The sequence below is a fragment of the Zonotrichia albicollis genome, chromosome 5 (genome assembly GCF_047830755.1).
Source record: "Zonotrichia albicollis isolate bZonAlb1 chromosome 5, bZonAlb1.hap1, whole genome shotgun sequence".
Lineage (NCBI taxonomy): Eukaryota > Metazoa > Chordata > Aves > Passeriformes > Passerellidae > Zonotrichia > Zonotrichia albicollis.
This window is the reverse complement of record NC_133823.1, coordinates 37,438,364-37,456,290: the sequence shown is the minus strand read 5'-3', so window position 1 is coordinate 37,456,290 and position 17,927 is coordinate 37,438,364. Positions and strand designations below refer to the sequence as shown.

Here is a 17,927-nt window from a genome sequence, read left to right as displayed (position 1 = left end):
GTCTTAAAGAAAACAAAACAGAAGTAATCTAGTTACAATTGATCTATGATCCAACACAATTTCTTTTGTACATGCTATATTTTTTGTAATAGATTTTTGGAAATCTGTTTACATCTGTAGCAAGTCCTAGGGACAAGGAAAAAAATCAGTGGCAGCTGAAAGCATTTCTTATCATCAACATATACTTATATGTTACATTCCTGGGTATATACATCACAACACATAATTGAAAAAATTTATTTATTTATTTTTTAAACCCTATGAATATGTATGCTCTTTGCCAGCACACACCAAGGACGTAATGGTTTACTCACATATTCTACCAACCCTTTAACTAGCATCAGCCAAGAGGCTTGTTTTGTGGGCTCATGAAAAGGGTCTGAGTGGCAGCCATTTGAGAATTAAGATTCCTGGACAGGCTGATGTGCCCAAAATGCCCAGGAGAGAATATTACTTTTCATTGCAGACATACTAGGCTGTCTAGCAGGCAGTGTCTAGTAAATAAAGGAGGGAGCAGAGAGAAGGTGGCAGAAATTTGGAAAGAGGTGTAGAGCATGGAGCCTAGACAAGTATCTTTGGGTGTGAAAGGATGTGAGAGTAGGAAATAGAAAACCATTATAAGGCTGTGGACTGGAAGCAAATAATAACTACAAGCAGAAATGGGGACATCTCTGAAGGTGTTCTGTGGCCTATTTCCATTTTCATCTCCAGACTAGGTGTCTGTTTAGGTGCTGTGTCCCATGACATATGGATTTTCTTGCAAGTACTGTATAATGTAACGGTTTTGGCAGATGGAAAGCTGCAATTCTCCTTGGGAAAGCGAATTCATTGAATAGAACGTGGTAGTTGAACAATAACTCCCCAGAAGCTCTGCAACAATTCACCCAGGAGAAGTTTAGTTATAGATTAACCCCAGACAAGGGGATTGATTGGTTAGGCAAACTAAACATCAATTCAGTTTAACTCAGCATAACAGATTTTTTTCTACTTTTCCTAACAGAATAGAAATAGTTAAGGAAAATTGTGATTTGGACACTTTTTTTCCAGGGAAATGCAAAGCAAAACATTTTGTAGAACCTTCCCGCCTTCCTCTAAATCAAACAATATTCTGTGTAATTTAGATTAGGTTTAGTACAAATGAGAAAAGGACAGCTAACTTATGGTTTTCTTTGTTTTTCATGTTGTTTTTTTCCTTTTCTGGCTTGTTTCTTTAGTGTAGCTTAGTAAGTTTTCCTGGTTATTCTGTTTTCTTCTGCATGTGCAGTATCTGGTTATCTGTCTCATGCAACAATCCATGTTTCTCTCTCACATCTTCTTGATGCTTTTTCCTTACTATCTTCTTCCGTGTGATGCCTTGTTAATTTTCCTCATTTCTCTATTTTTTTTCTCTTCATGTCTCTGCATTTCTCTTTCCTTTTTATCAAATCAACCAAAAGCACTCTCTCATGCATTTTTCTAATGTTATTTAAAACTGCAATTCCAGCCTGATGTGAACTTCTCATTTTCTATCTGAGAATCACATACTGAGTCTTCTCTGACATTATTAGAAAGCAGGTCCTTCAGTTTCCTTCCCTCTTCACTCAGCATAGTCGTGATTTTAGTTTTCTGGATCAAGACTTCTGGGGGGCTTTTCCTCAGTTATTTCTCTTCCAGCTTCAACTTTGCCCCTAGGAGGAAGAACAAGATAGTAGTTTTGCCTCTTGGATGGCATTCCTCTCTACATGAGTAAGGTTATTTCTGTTCTTGATGGTGTTTAGTCATTAACAGACAGTTTGCCTTGCAAATATTTGTCAATAATTTGGTTAAATAGTAACAAAAAGTAAGCTGTGTGATTGCAAATCGAAAATTCCTTCTCCTGCGGTGGTTCAGTGGTTAGGCCATACATAAAAGGGAATTTGAGGTCACAGAGTAAAATATTTATAAAAGGGCTTTTTAGCATGAGCATGTGTATATGCTGCAAGAACAATCACAAAAAATATTCCTATTAGGAAGTACATATAAAAACTAGAATATAAAAGTAACAAGTTATCTAATTAATACTTTAAAATACATTAAAATAAACTGAAAGAATGCACACATTAAACTTTAGACAGTACAAAGCTTATTTTTCCCCAGAGAAAGAGAAATCATGGCCAGAGTACAAGAGTAGAGATAATTAGAGATTTGTTTCTTTTCTACCTCCCAAGGTAAGGCTTAATCCTACAGTAATCTCTTTATTGAGAGCCAAGTGTTAGTCAAGGAGCCTGCTGCACAGATTTCAAAGTAGCATTTAGTTAGATGTTTTCAGTATCTGGGAAGCAGCTATCCTATGAATTTCTAGTCTGCATTGTTTTTTATTTTGTCCTTCACTGTAATGCACTGGCATGGATTCATTACAGATTTGCTAGCTTATATCGTGACACAGTGAGCCTTCAGTCATGAGCAGTAACCTCCAGAGCCTTGCTGTCCTTTAGCAGGGCAGGGAGTTTGTGCTGGGCACAAAGTGACTGGCACACTCTGGCAATGAGCATAAACTGATTATCTCAGAACAATTCTGCCTTTGAGCATTTCACCCTCGTGCTTCCCCATTGTCAAGCTTGCTTTAAGGATAAATGCCAGAGAAATTTGGGGTTCATTCATCGGGTAGATATTAGGCAAATTGGTCTTCTGTCTTTTTAATTTCCAAACTTTGGTTTGCAGCCCTGTTGTAAATTTGTTGGCTCTTTTAATTCCCAGGTAAGATGGGAAAGTGAAACATGGCAAAAAAGAGAAATATACATGCTGAAGTTAAGTTTTGGGGTTTTTGTTAAAGGTCCAAAGGTTAGTTCTACCAATGGATTTAAGTGGTATTTATGTATGTGATGTTAAATTTTGCACTGAAGGATCAGTAACCCAGAGGTGCTGCTTCTCTGATAATAAAGTTCCAACAGACCATGTGCCATGCCCTTGGGTGTCTCAGACTTGGTGGTGCTGGAGAGCTCTCTCATCTATATAGGTCCTGTGGTATTTTTGGGGTCCCCTGATGGAGGAAATGATGAATCTGACTCCATGTTCTTAGAAGGCTAATTTATTATTTTATGTTACTATATTATATTAAAGAATACTATACTAAAACTGTACTAAAGAATAGAAAAAGGATACAGACAGAAGGCTTTACAAATGAAAACCTCATGACTCTCTCCAGAGCCTTGATGCAGCTGACTGTGATTGGTCATTAAGTAAAAACAATTCACATGTTGGATAAACAATCTCCAACCACATTCCAAAGCAGCAAAACACAGGAGAAGAAAATGAGGTAATATTGTTTTCCCTTTTCTCTGAGGCTTCTCAGCTTCCCAGGAGAGAAATCCTGGGCAAAGAGGTTTTTTCAGAAAATATGATCGTGACAAGGTCCCAGTGATGTTCAACAATGAGATAACTCCTTCATAACTGGAAATTAATCTTGTCACCATCTTGGACTTAATGAGCTCAGGGTCCCACACAGTAGCTCAGGAACAGTGGTACTTTTTAGTGGAGGAAATATGGAGCAAAGGGTATTCTATAGGCTTGGGAGAACAGCCACAATACTTAATAAACTAATCTGTGGATATCTGATTCATACTTAACTGTGTAATTTTGATACCAGTCTAGAAAGAGAAGTGGGTGGTCTAAAGACAAGTGTCTCTGGAAGGGATGGATGTTCAGAGAGTGTGGATATCCAGGTGACTCTATGTGACACAGTTACATTCCTACACAGTGGTCTGAAGGGTCAGGTAGAGAAAGGGTAGAAAAAGTATTTTGCTGCTTGCTGGGTTGACTTGCTTCACATATTTTTTTGTTTGTTTTAAAATGAAGTTTAAATGGAAAAATTTTATTTCTTAGAGTAGTGAAAATGGAAGAGTGGCCTGTACCCTCTCCTTGTTTATCCAAGGGCTTAATGATTAGAGCATTAATGCACACAGTAGGTGCACAAAGTCCATTTAATTTACTGCCTGCAGGAATTCCAAATGCAATGCCTTAATTGTGAGACTATAAAGTGTTCAAGTATTCTGCTTACTGAATTCCTTTTACTGAAGTTTTGCATGAAATGATTAAATATGCTTTGGATCAGGAAGAGTGAGTGTGTCACTTGCTGGTGAGAGGACTCCCAAAGGGAGGGTGATGGAGCTTGGTTCTTCCAAATAGTTGACGTAGGGTAGTTGCCAAAAGAAGGACTGAAATCCATGTGCCCCCTCTTGAGCAGATCTAACCACCAGGCTGTAGAGGTTACTTCCTTTGCATGCAAGAATTAAGAACTGGGCCATTCAATTGTGTGCTTCCATACTGGGTTGAGGAGCAGCTCCTCACTGCTGTTTCTGAACTTGGTGACACGTGGTGGCAAGAGTACTTTGTGTTCAGTTTTGCAGCATTTAAGACAAAAATCTCATGTTTTATTGGGGAGAGAAGTGGTTTTGTTTGCTGTTGGGAGGGCTAGTATGGTAACTCAGCAGTATCCACAAGAACACACCTGTTCACTGGAAACTTCTCCAGTGTAAATGACATTCAATGACATAGTCAAAAGTGGATACATGTCATGTGTGTAAGCATGCACAAACAGCTGGGACACTCATTTGAAATCTAAGGGACAGAGGTCAAAATCAGTTTGAATAGAGTCTCTTGTATCTCAGCTGAACAACTAAAACTATTTATTCTTCTGGAATTAACAGGTCTATCTGATTTTATTCCTGTAGGGTTTTAAAGTATAAGGATCTATCTCAAAGCAAAAAAACTTGTACTTCTGAAACCACTGCAAATCTCTGCAATGACAGAAAGCGGTCTGTTTCCTGTCTTCTTCCATGTAAAATGCAACCTAAAAATTCCTTAATGTCTTCTGTACACATTACAGAAGTCTGCCCTCTTTTCACAATAGGGATGGAAAATTGTTGTGGGGTTGGCTCACTACAGAGGTATAACCTTAATTAGCAGGAAGGAAGCTCAGTGGAGCCTGAGGACCTAGTTAGCTCTCAGCTGTGCCTGGGGGTTTGAGGAGCCTGTAGAGGCTGCTGAGGAGGTGGGCAGGAAAGACCTATGATGGAAGAAAACCCTTGTAGTGGAGTTAGTGATAGTGCTTGGCTGCAAGAAAATCGCAGTCCACGTGAACTGAGAGGAAACAGGGAGCTGGAGGAACCAAAATGAGAGCTGGAATTTTATGGTTTGGCTTTGAGTAAGGAAAGGCTGGGCTCAAATGGGAGGTCCGCAGAGAATTGTGCCATGAGAGGGGCAGACCTACTTGATCTGCAGTGGTGTTTGGCAAGGGATGTGAGAGTTGAGAAGCCTCTGCTCCCCTGTGAGAAGTGTTGCTGCAAGGCCTTAGTGGGCTCCCAGAAGGAAGCTCACTTTTTTTTGTGATGCTTGCACTTAAATTCTGACTGAGGCTCCAGTTAGCACAGTCCAGCAGGATTTGTATGGCAGCACTGGTGTGGAAAGTTGTTGTTTGCAAGTAGAGATTAGATTGAACAAAGGGAAAAGTAGAGTGGTTTCTTGGAAAGAGGTTGATACCTTTGATCACTTGCCCCACAAATAGCATTAAGCTTTTTTCCTTCCTGAAAAAAAAGAGATGTAGCAAGGTCCTTGCATACCTATGGCAGGGCAGAGGATGCTACATAGCTTTGGTATTCATGCTTCTAAGACAGTTCTTTTTTGCTTTTTTCTTGGCATTCATAAGCAGTGTCCTCTCTGTCCCCACTCAGGTATGCAGAATGAATGCTTATGGATTTCTTTCTAATGCCTGAGATAGAGGCTTTTGAAACTCTGCTTTCCAGAAAAGAGACAAGAGGAAGAGTTGACAGACTGGTCAAGACCACTGGGAACTTTCGACTTTTTTGCTTCATAGGCCTAACTGCACCTGGAATTTGTGACTTAAAAGATCTGTTGGTATATTCCCGTGTACCTCACCAGACAGTGCAAATAAGGGAGCTGGGCTTTTTTTTTGTCCACACACTTCTAACTAGCTTCAACTCTCAAAAAGAGACAAAAATTATGTAAGGCTTTCTCTTCTAAGCTAGTGAATTGCTTTTATAATGGCTTTGTGAGGAAGTCTGTTGGTTACCTGGGGCCTTTCTGTAGAGTTGATTGCTGTAGAGTTGATTGCCCATGACACTGAGTGTGTCTTTCATCATACTTTTGTGGTGTAAGGGCTGAACCTTGTCACAAAACTCTTGCATGGGACTGGTCTAAATTTAGGCAATGTAGGTAATTGCAGAAACAACTGTTTTGAGCTTTCGTGTTATCAGGTGGAACTTTGCCAGATTGTTATGATTCCATTTAGAAGTAACTTAAAAAGGAGCCATTTAATTTACTTAGAGAAGATCTATTCCACTCTTGTCTAGAACAATTATCTCTTCTGCAAAAACAAAATGGTCTCCTTTATAACTAGGATACATATTTTGTCTTACCATATAAAGTTATTCAGCTGCTTTTCCCGTACTAATTTATAGACGTAAATTTTCTTCTTTCTTCACTCTCAATCTTTTAAGTGGCATATATTAAAAAAGGTACTTGATTTCTCTCACAGAACATAGCTGAACAAAGAATCATTGCTGTTTGTCTTCTAACCATTTGTCTTCTACCATGGCAGATACCGAAATATTAGCTTCTGCTAATTTGCAGAACTGACATATTCTAATAAGGAATCCTAATAAAACTGGCTCATTACTTCTATTCCTTTTAAACATTGAATTTAAATTACATGCTGGAAACAATTGTATTAGAAACACTTTTATAATTAAGAAGTTATTAAGAGTTACTAAAATCCTCCTTATGCATACTTATGTTATCTTATACTTTTATCTGTGTGTCTTAAGGCTCTAATGGCACTAGAAATAGTATCTCACAATGCATCTCTCCATAATTCCCACTGGTATGCTGAAAGATAGTATTAAGAAGATCATTAAGAGCATAGTCTCTTTATGTTCCCATAAGCTTTCCATTAATTTGCATTTAGCTGTCTAAACTACAGCAAAGTTAATATTTACAGCAAGTTAATACCTGGCTAATAGAAATGTGAAGCACACTTATTCCTCCTGGTTATTAATACTCCTGTCTGGGCACAGATGTGTTTTCATAGCATGTGTTTGGTTGCTAGATATATGCTGATGACAAGTGCACCCAGAATGGGCACAGTCAATTCATAAGAGCATTCTGTCCTAAAAGCTCAATGCGCACCAAGCTGTGAAGCCCTTCTATGCTTCCAAATTCCCCTGTAGAATGGTGTTGGGAGCAGTAGCAGCAGGCTTTACTGTAGATAAAGCAAGTGCATGGATTGAAGAGCAACAGTGTTGGTTGAGCCCTGGGATATGTACAGCTCCGTTTTGGAAGGCATGCATGTCCTGTGGGTCTAGCAGTGGGCCTGAGGTTACAGCCCAGCCATGGAGAAGAGAGGTGTTTGTTAAAGCAGTTAAATTAGGCTGTCTGCATGCTTGGGCATGCATTCTGTGTTTGGTGATCAAAAACTGGAAGCACAGATTTGGATGAAATTGCAGGATTCCATAAGCTGGTACTCCAGGCATGAATCTTCTCTGCCTGTACTACCAGGCTGCTGCTTTTATTTGCTGGTAAGGAAAGGAGCAATGCTATAATCTTTCCAGATGTGATGAAACAAATATTTTGCTAGAATAAAACATATTTGCATCTATTTGCTACAGTCTGAAGAGATGTGTTTTCTTCCATCAGATGGCAAGGAAGTAAATTTTATTGATTCAACTTGTTTCTCACTGCCAGCAACCTTCTGTGCCTTACAGATCTGTTTTTGCTGAGACCATTTCTAATGTTCAAAAGTTGGAAGCAGTTTTAATCTGCTTGTTTAAAAGCTGTCAGAAAGCTGACAAGAGTGAATGTTTTCTTTAAGTAGCCCCAGGCTTCCCATCTGATTGTGGGCTGTGTTCCTGGTAGGGGGACCCAGCTTAAGACCAGAGAAAGTTGAAGCAAATATTGTTACTTAGCACAAGATCTACTTTTATTGTACACTGGATGGAGCCCCAGTGAACTTTGGCAGTAATATTAAATGTGGCTTTTTCATCAAGCCCTTGGGGAAGCTCTTACAGAAGATTTTAATCCTTTCTTTTTGAAAGTTCTGAGGATCAGGCAGTAGCACTTTGTATGTTGTCACAGCATATCTCAAAGCACTGCTGCATTTGTGTGAAGGATCACTGACAAGTCGTATCCTGAAAGGGAAAACAAACTCAATTGCTTTTGATTGTGCCAACTGCAATGAGGTATTTGTTTAAGTGAAATGTTTTAGCATAAATAGCTATGCATACAGAAACTAGTTCAAGTTTTGAGAGTTCTACCTAAAATTTCTGTTTGCTTCCATAACAGCTGTAAAGATGAAATAAATGGAATAGTCTGACAGGAGCCATATGCCCCTTTTCACGTTTGGGCTATAACCATCAGCTTATGGCACACTATTGCACTAGCAATAAAATGTAAACTACATAATAAAGGTGTTCAGATGTTGGTCTCTCAGATGCTGAAGAAGTCAAGCTGCATTTAATTGAAAGTCTTTGACAACACTCAGCTTAGGTCATGACATAAGAGAAATTGTAATGTAGGAGAAGTAAGTGTAGTGTTAATATCAGCTGTAACTTTCTCTGAGGTAACCATTTGGTTTTGTTTATGAATACACATAAACTGTAGCTGGAAATAACCTCCTAACTGTCTCTTATTTAAGTGGAGAGGAAGCTTATTTGTGGGCAAACCACCTGGAATGGTTGTTCATCACTTTACTACTGATTGATCATTGTTATGCAGAAATATGCCTTTACACTTTGCTTATTCAAATATGTAGCAACAGAGGACATTGTGTACGTGAATGATGTTTTTACATGATTTGTTTAAAAGAACAAGCTCTACTTGAGAAGAAATAAATCTGGCAAGTCAGAGCTAGTTCATGGTACAGTAAATTAATCCAACCTTCCTGAAAATGAATACCTGGATACGATAACATTAGCATAAACCCCAAACACTACAGTTATAATAAGCTCAAAGATTTTACCTTTACAACACAAGCTTTTTGTTTTTTAACTTCGAACATAATTTAGATGACTGCCAGATCTGACTTTTAGGAATTTAGGTAATGGCAAGTATAACAAATTCTAACTTCCACTGCCATATATGTAAGCAGAACAGGGCTCTACTACAGCTTTACAGAAGCACAAAGAAATAGAGGCTTAGCAGGAGGTGGTTTAATTTTGCTTCACTTGCATTCAGTTCTTCAGGCTTATGTTTCTCATTTTATCTGGCTTCTGAGTTATTATGCCTTACATTGTAGCATAAGGAAGGTTTATACAATTCTCAGAGCTTGTTCCTAAGTAATCTTTTAGAGACATGGATTTTCTTAATTGATTTTTTTTTCCACAATCCTGTTAGGATAATAAAATGGAGGCAGATATTCTTTACCTGAAGACATATCAACCTAGTGGCATTTGCCTTCAGATTAGGAATATAAAGTAGTAGGAGATTGATTAAAGCAAAATCTTGTATACTTGCTAATGCTACCACTGTCATGTCCTTCTGAGTTCTGGTTTGTGTTGATATTGACCTTGGGTGCTTCAGTGGTACCTGAGTCAGAAAGAAAGGTGCTATTATTGCTATTAATCAATACCTAGAGAGGAGCATCTGGGACCAATTATGATGTATTCTAAAGGGACAATCAGGACTGTCTGGAATAGAATAAATATTAGCATTATTACTTTGTGGGAAGGAAGGAAGCACAGGGTGCTTAGCCTTCTATATCTAGTTGAGATGTTGCTGCTGTAATAGGAGATCCTGAGGTTGGATGTTTTTGCTTTATTTTCCTTTTTTTCTCCCTGCCTGGAGGTCTTGTTTACAGAGAGTGATGTTTGATAACAGGGTTACAGTTGAAGTTGACACCAAAAGGTGTAATTTCATTCAGAATTGCTTATTTTGGCACAAAAATAAAATAAAAATAGCTAATGCAATTTAAAAAAATCTTTAAGATTCAAAGATAGGGTAACAATGACTGTGATTATGGAGCTTGAGATTCATAGCTCACTTGTTATTTACTCTGTAGGATGCTAGTGGGATCCCAGAGCTATGCATTATTGGAATTTATGGGCAAATGGCATTGTAGCAACATGCTGAGTTGTTGAAAATGTACATACTTGCAGTGTTTTGATGGAAGACTCTGTGGAAATTAATTTCCTAATTTGGTTTGGTTTCTTTGATGCTCGCAGATTCCTTGTGAGGTTATGCAAAATAATTTTGTAGTTCCTGCTAGAAAGTACAGAATGGCTAGGTATGTTGGAATGTAAGAGTTTAGTATTTTGAATCATCTGTGTGTGAAAATAAACAGAGGCAGCATGAGGGGAAGTTGGAGGTGTGTTCACCAGAGATTCTAGAAATCCAGTCCTATTATGCAGCATGTTCTTTTTGAGACTTAGGAGCAATAAAGCAACATATTTTTCTACAAAGTAAAGGTATATCCCCTTTTTGGGTTGAATCCTGTTAAATCATGTTCTTGAAATTCGTGCACAACATAGTTTTGATTTATTAATAGGCATTGGATACCTATCTGAGCTGCCAGTCCTTGGTCAGAGATGAGTGAAAAAGATATAAAAAACAAAAAACATACCCCTTGTTTTTCCTTTTTATGTTTGCCTCACCTGGAATCTTGAAACAAAAATCTGGCATCAATAGGTGATCACAAAAACGAGACCTTTGTATTTTCCTTAACAGACATATCATTGTATGTCTGTTAAGGAAAATATTGGAGCTGCTGTGTACTTTTCATCTATTCACTCTCACAGTTACAACAGGGGCACTATTTAGATCCATCTTGGTTTATACCCCAGATAACTTAATTTGCTAGGGTTAAGTAGTGAATTATATGCTGCCTAAATTACTGATACTTGCTGTCCTTGTGTGGGTTTGATTTTTATTCATTACTGGATTGTACTTGTGGCATGTTCTTACTCTTTCCTGATTTATAATGGATCTTTTTATTGAATTATTGAGCAAAACTTTTAAATAAAACATCAAAGAATTCTCCTCTACTATCAGTTCTCCTATAGTCATTAGATGTATCTACCCTTAGGACCATTTTCCTCACCAGAATACTGACACTGCTAGACTTATTGCCAAATGTACTGTGCACTAAAATGTTCATCCAATATAGCCTTTTTTTTTTTTTTGAAAGTGAAACGATTTGCCTTATAAATATGCATAATTAGTTTGCTTGTTGTACAAGTATTTTCCACAGTTATTGTTTTGTTCTTTCTGGCCACCTTAAATGTGGAATAGTTTTTATAGGTGAAGGAAAACAGTACTTGCAGAAAATGTAGTTAAATTGCTTCTTAAAAGTGTGTCTGTTATCAGAATTAAGAAAAAGGCTGGAGTTTGTCTTCCAGCCATTGGTCATCTTCCATGTTCTGTGTGTTACGTACTGCTTTCCTTGGCCTGTAGAGACACTGAATCCAAACTGTGAATTGTGATGATTTCTTAGTGGTCCAGTTTGTGTGGAGGTCCAGACTTAAGCTCAGGACTTCTCATTGCCAATTGTATAAACTCTCCTAGTTCACGCTTTATTTGTATATTTACCTATATATATTTTTATATATTTTTCCGATGGATCAAGACTGATGTGACTTTATGGTTCTGATTTCTATTAGACAATAACTTTAGGCTATCTTTGAGTTTCTTGTCACTTCGATAGAAGCAGTAAGTCTTTTTTGCCTGGAGGGGGATTAGTGTTTACTTTGCACAAAACAAAGAGAAGGAACAAAGCACTGTTCAGAACACCAAGAAATAGTTTGTAGTGTAAGTTATGTGCTTCAAGGATAGATAAGGCTAGTGGAAACAGCATTCAGTTTCTGAAAGTAAAGCAGATGCCTAGATTCACCAAAAAAAGAAAGAAAAAAAAATAAGGAAATGTGTAACAGCTTTGCTTTTTTTTTTTTTTTATTATTAAATGAAATGCTAGAAGGAATATGCTTGTTTATATGTAAATGTTTCATTTCTATGGACATTATTTAAATATATATTTCTGTCATCTGGCTATTTTTGTGAAAGCTTGAATAGTCTTGCTAGGATATCTGAACTAGAAAGCCCTCCTATTGTGTCTTACTGTCTATTTTAGTCCCTCAAATGGAAATAAGCAGAAAAACTTATTTAGGTGCTGATTTTAAAAGAGGAGGAAGGGACCATCTTTCACTGTTCACTAACACTTCTACAGGCAAGAGGTTTTTGTAGTGTTGGCCTGAGAAGGTTTTTTTGTAGCTAAATATAATTTCAGTAAGTGCTTGGACAATTGATGAGCAAGCCATTAAATACAAAGACACAACCTGTAGACTTAGGAAGCCCCTGACTGCATTTATGTGAAAGCTGGAAAAGGTATTGAGGGTATGATACAGCATTGTGTCCTTACCCTGTTGTTCTGCCAGTCCCTGACAGAAATAGGATGCTGGCTAAGCAGTGCTTTGGTGTATGGCTGTTATGTGTGCTCTTGTGCTCCTTCTTGGATTTGGCCCCACCTGGGTGTGTCTGGGTAACAGAAGACATTTCTTAATACTTGGGGCTGTCAGTATGTTTTCAGTTGAAACCCTTTGAGCTCTTGGTGCTCCAACCCACACCCTTGGCCACCATTTAAAACCAAAGTAAACAAGGTAGTCAAAGGCAGTTCAGGATGTATGTAGGTACAAACTGCATTATGAGTCCTGTGACAACCTCCTTCCTTAACTGCTTATCATACCAATTCTAACACCAGTGTTTCTTTGCTTTATGATCTAAATTATTTTATTTTGTGCCTCCAGGGCCCTAGATATGTCTCTATAAATTAGGTTTTTATCTGTTTCAGATGCTCATGGCATTGCTGAATCTGAAGTTTTCTGTATTAATTGTCTAATGCTTCACATACATAGCATTTCAAAGATGTTTTTTATGCTTCAGTTTGCAGCATTTCTGTGAGGCACATTCCCAAAGACAGTTTCTTGTCCCAGTTTGCCCAGCTGACTGTAAATCTTCCTTTACTGATGAAATGTTAGGCTGCTCTCAGCAGCCCTTAGCTTTCTATCAGTTACTGCTTCTTCCCTGAGCAGTTGGGAACTCCCAAATTATGCATTTGTTGCTTCTGTTTCGTTTGCAAGAGTCATTCATTTCTGCCTTTAATTCCTGTTCCAGCTGGCAGTGGGGATTGTGGCAGTCCCAGGCTGTGCTGCAGTACCCGACTCTGTAGATCCATCTATTGAAACTTGAGTATCTTCAATCACACTCAAAGATCTTTTCCTGTTGCTGGTTCTTTAGGTCACTTAGCAGGCTCTATCGGTGTGTTTTCAGTCCTGCTGTTCTCTGATAGAAAGCTAAATCATACAAAAGACAAAGGAGACATTTGTTTTTGTTATCTCTTTGCCATGGGAACATGAAAACTTTTGCATGGCCCGCTTCTGGTCTTGCACAAAACATGTGGCTTTGTAGTCAGCAGCGTGTCTGTAACAACCGTTGCCTGTTACATTGGGAGTTCAGGGCTGTGTCCAGCACAATTGCTGTACTCTGATAAAAGCTGTTCCCTCCTCTCACTAGTTTCATTGCAGCTGCTCTCCTCAGCCCTGTGAGGATTGCTGGCTTTGCAGCTTGGGCTGCCCTACATCAACTGGAGGTAAAACCATGTTTTCCTGTACAAGCCCAAGAAGTTTATTTGCTGTACTTTGGGGTACACAATGTGACCACATCGAAGCTAAATGTTCTGTGTGGTACCTGGGAGATCATTTGAGCACATTAAGGTTTTCTGTGCTCTAAAAAATAATCAAAGAGATGTGACTGCTCTTTTATTAAGTGGGGAAAAGTGCCACAGCTACATGCTGACACATCTTTTCTTCACATATGCACTATGCCTCACATGGGCACAGTATTTAGGAACTGAGCTCCAGATCTTTAATCAGATGTTCCCAGGCTATATCTTTTCCCAGCCCTTTCCTCAAGCCGCCTCATTTCCAGCTTTTCACAACTTGGACATAGTTTAATTCTGATTCAGAAATCTCAGAAAGGCTGGCATTTATGGAGATGAAATAAGAGCTCAACAGGGAGCTCAGTGAACATTTCTACAAGCAGGACCGCTTGCAGAGGTGAGAGACAAAGTCTTTTCTGTCATGGTGCATGGAGGGATACTAGCAGGAAGTAGAGGAAGGGTAATGATTGTCAGTCCCCATCTTCCATGCATCTGCTAGGAGCTGGGGAAGGGCTTTTTCTTATCAACATCATCAGAGGATGTATGTGTGCTGCAAGAAATGTGAATATTAGACCAGAATTTAAAATAACAGCAAATCAAAAACTGAATATGATTCAATGATGACAACAACCACAAAATGCTACTTCCTTTAAGGGATTGCAACAAGAGGAAAGTTTGTAAGAGTGCAGACAGTGCCCATCCTTCTGACAGTGTACATCCTCTGATTCTCAGTGTTGCATATAAAGGGAGGACCAAATATGAGAACATGAACATGGCCTTAGGAAATACAATCCATAATCCAGTGCTTCATTAGAACAGGTTTATTAGGAATGCTGTGTTTATTCTGTCAGCTGAGATTTTTTTAAAAGGAAAGCTAAGTAACTGTCTATTAGTTGTCATTTGATTCATTTTGTCTTGTAAGACAGAGATGGACAAAAGTGACTTTTACTGATTGTCTGAATTTGTATGGAAGCTAGATGTGATTTAATTTACCTTTTTGGGGAAACTCCCCCGGTTAAAAGCATTTCAGCAACCTGCTGCCAGTGGTGTTCCTGTGGGTTACAGTCTGTATAGCAGGGCATATAGGTCAGATAGTGAAATGCACTTGCACTCTTGGAGGGCTATAATGCACCATTTTTCCATTTACCACAATAGCAGAAAATTCTGTGATCATTGTCCTGTGGAGAAGTGATAATTAGATAAAGAGAAGCATGATAATATGCTGTTGTATAAAGGGGTTTTAAATGAGTACAGATGTATTGCTCCTAACCACTGAACCTGTACTTTATGAAAATCATCACACACTTGATACAAGGAGCACTTTTCTCATCTCATGCCATCTGTGCATCTGGCAGAATATTACTGGAAACTCATTTGTATATTCACTGGAGAGTGTATCCTTCCCATTAAGAAAAAAAAAATCAAATGATTTTTAGATCATATCTAACAGTGAAAGATACTAGATTTCAAGCAGACCACTGTTGAGATGATTCACTTTTTTCCATTTTATTTCTAGGGCTAGAGTCTTGTTGCCAAAATGTAGATGTCAAAATGCAGATGCCAAAATGCCGATATACCAACAAGATGGTGTTGTTCACAATATTTTCAACTTCAGGGAAGATTTAAACAAAACTTCTGTCCTAAAGTTAGGTTTAAATTCCAGACTCGGAGATTTTTACACTGGAACATGGAGACAACAGCAATCTATCCTCACCATGTTTTTATATTCTTTTCCTGCTGGGCTGGATAAAGTTTTGGCTTGTCCTTGCATACTACTGCTGTTCCTGTATGAGTGAATGTAGCTTTGCAGGTGTATACCAAGCTCAGTAACATGTCTTTGTACAGTCCTTTAACTCATGCAGCTACTTCCTTTTTGTGCATGGAATTTTGTACAAATAATACAAAAACTTGAGTATATTTCAAAATAGTCACTTTCTCAGTATCTCTTCCAGGGTACCATATAAGTTAAAAGCAGACTCTTGTCTGCTTGGCCAAAGAATAAAAAGCAATGCCTGCTCAAGTGAAGACAGGTTATCTTCATATTGGGGAATACCAATTTTAATCATCTTCATAATTGTATTCCTGCAGTTGGAACCTGAGCTCCTTCACTGACTTTCATTGAGGATGGAGCATTCTCTGTTTAAATGTTTGAGTTCCTGGATGGAAAGAACCTTCACCTCTATGCAAACATGTTTGGAAAGTGTCTAATGCTTTGCAGCAGATGCTTAGTACCTTTCCAAGATACAGTCATCGTCAATTAGTAAAAGTAGAAATAACTATCCCGTAACCATTGCAGAGGTGTGATATTAGAAGTCTCCAGAATTTCTCTCTCTCTCTGGGCTGATATGAAACGTGGGCAGACATTGTCTCAATCTCCCTAGCAGCATTCATTGGAACTCCTGCACTCTTGCTTGTCTCAGCTATATCAAGTTTTTCAGCACATGGGGCATTCATGGGCTGGTGGATTCTGTGCATCACCCCTTTCACCTCTGTGGGCAGTGTTTGACTGAGGGTGCTGCTGGGTGGCTGCAGTTGGTGAAGGGAGGAAAATGCTGTCCTGCCTTCCCTCCTTCCGTGTGTCCATTCTTTCCACCCGAGCAGCCATGGGCACCTTGGTTTGACTCCCTCCTCTCTGCCCTGCTTGAAGGAGCCTGAAGAGATGGTGGTGTTTCAGCTTTTCTTGATGAAAAGTAGGGAAGGTGGGAGGGAGTAGAGAGAAGGGGGTGAGGATGAATGTGGCAGAGGACAACAGTAAAGTGTATATTGGAGCTTTAACTAATACTGAAAATGTTAGTGCTTTAATTTGGTAATGACACGATGTCGTGAACTCTTTGAACAATAGGTTTGCTTAGATAGATTTCATTACTGAGGGGATACTTAAATTCTAATGAAATCCTGTGAGGGAAGAAAGGGAAGAAAAGCTGGTTTGGGGTTTTGTGTGTGTAGGTTTTTTTTTTGTTTGGTTACATTTTTTGGTGTTACTTGTTTTTTGGTGTTCTTTTTAATTGAAAAGATATTGTAGTGTGAGAGGGAACAATTGCTTCCAAGGAAAGATCTTCCTTTTTTGCATTTCCTAGCTCTCTGAACCTTAAAAGGTAAAGGGCAAAACCTATTTAATCCACTAGAATCTAAGGAACAATCATATTTCAAGCAACCATAAATTTGTTCAGGTTTTTTCCTCCCTTTCCCTCAAATCTCAATATGGCAAATGAGCAAAATGCCCTAGGTGCCCCACATTTCCTTGACTTACAGTTTGTGTTACATTCTGGCTAGACTGCTGTTACAAGGTGTGTGCAGTCTTCTAATTTATGGTTAGCAAGTCTCTATCGCCTTTGCAGTCCCAGCTTGTGCAGTAACAATTCCTATGTAGGTTCAACTGGCAACTATAAGTAATTTCTCATAAGTTTACTGATAATAACAAACATATCTTAAAGCATGAGAGAGAGCCTATTATAATAATTGTCTGCAGATGTGAAATGAAAAGCAATATATATCTGTAACACTCTATTAAACCAGAATCTCCCAATGAGGGATCCATGGTGATAAATAAGCCCATACATTTCACAGCTCAGAAATTAGTTTCTTAGACTTCCATCATTCAAGGAAATCACATTCCAATCACTGCTCAACTGACATGAGTTTTCATACTTACAGTAATCTCCTGTATTGACATTATATCAAAAATAATTCCCTGAAGAAAAAGGCTAATTTTCTAACCCAGTCAACCCTCACTTTGAAGTCTGCATTGGGATGGTGATGGAAAAGTTTTGCAAAGGTTGAAGTACTGAGCCTTAAAGCATCCTTTATTCTTCCAGTGTAATGATGGCAAATCTACCCTCTCTCATTTCAATGCTTTGAATAAGTCCGTAAAGCAGAAATCGGCAGTTTCATGTTGCTATGCTTGACTCTTTCAGTGCCTTTCCCTTCTAGATTTTGTGCAGCTACCATTAGTTCTACATGACATCCTATTTCAAGCTTTTGATTGATCTTACAGAAGTGAAACTGTTAGCAAGGTCTTTCAATCACAGAAGTACATTTTTTTTTGCATGCCTAACAGGCTCTTGCTAAAGTTGCTTAATGAATTACAACCAATGTTTGAAGAGGGAAGGAATGCAGGCTTGGGAAGTCCCTGCAATACTGAAAAGCAGGGAATATGCCCTTTTGACATAAGGACAGTGATGGCTGTACCCTTTTCCCACTTGAGAGGGTTCTGCAGCCCCTTCGTGGCTCTCCTGAAGGTGGTAAATCCTCA

General features: G+C 38.6%; 1 protein-coding gene across 6 annotated transcripts in view; it reads left to right on the top strand.

The window, feature by feature from the left end:
• The window catches only part of DCTD (dCMP deaminase), a 204,675-nt gene that overhangs the window by 24,226 nt on the left and 162,522 nt on the right, over positions 1 to 17,927 (top strand). The gene's annotated exons all lie outside the window — the stretch shown is intronic.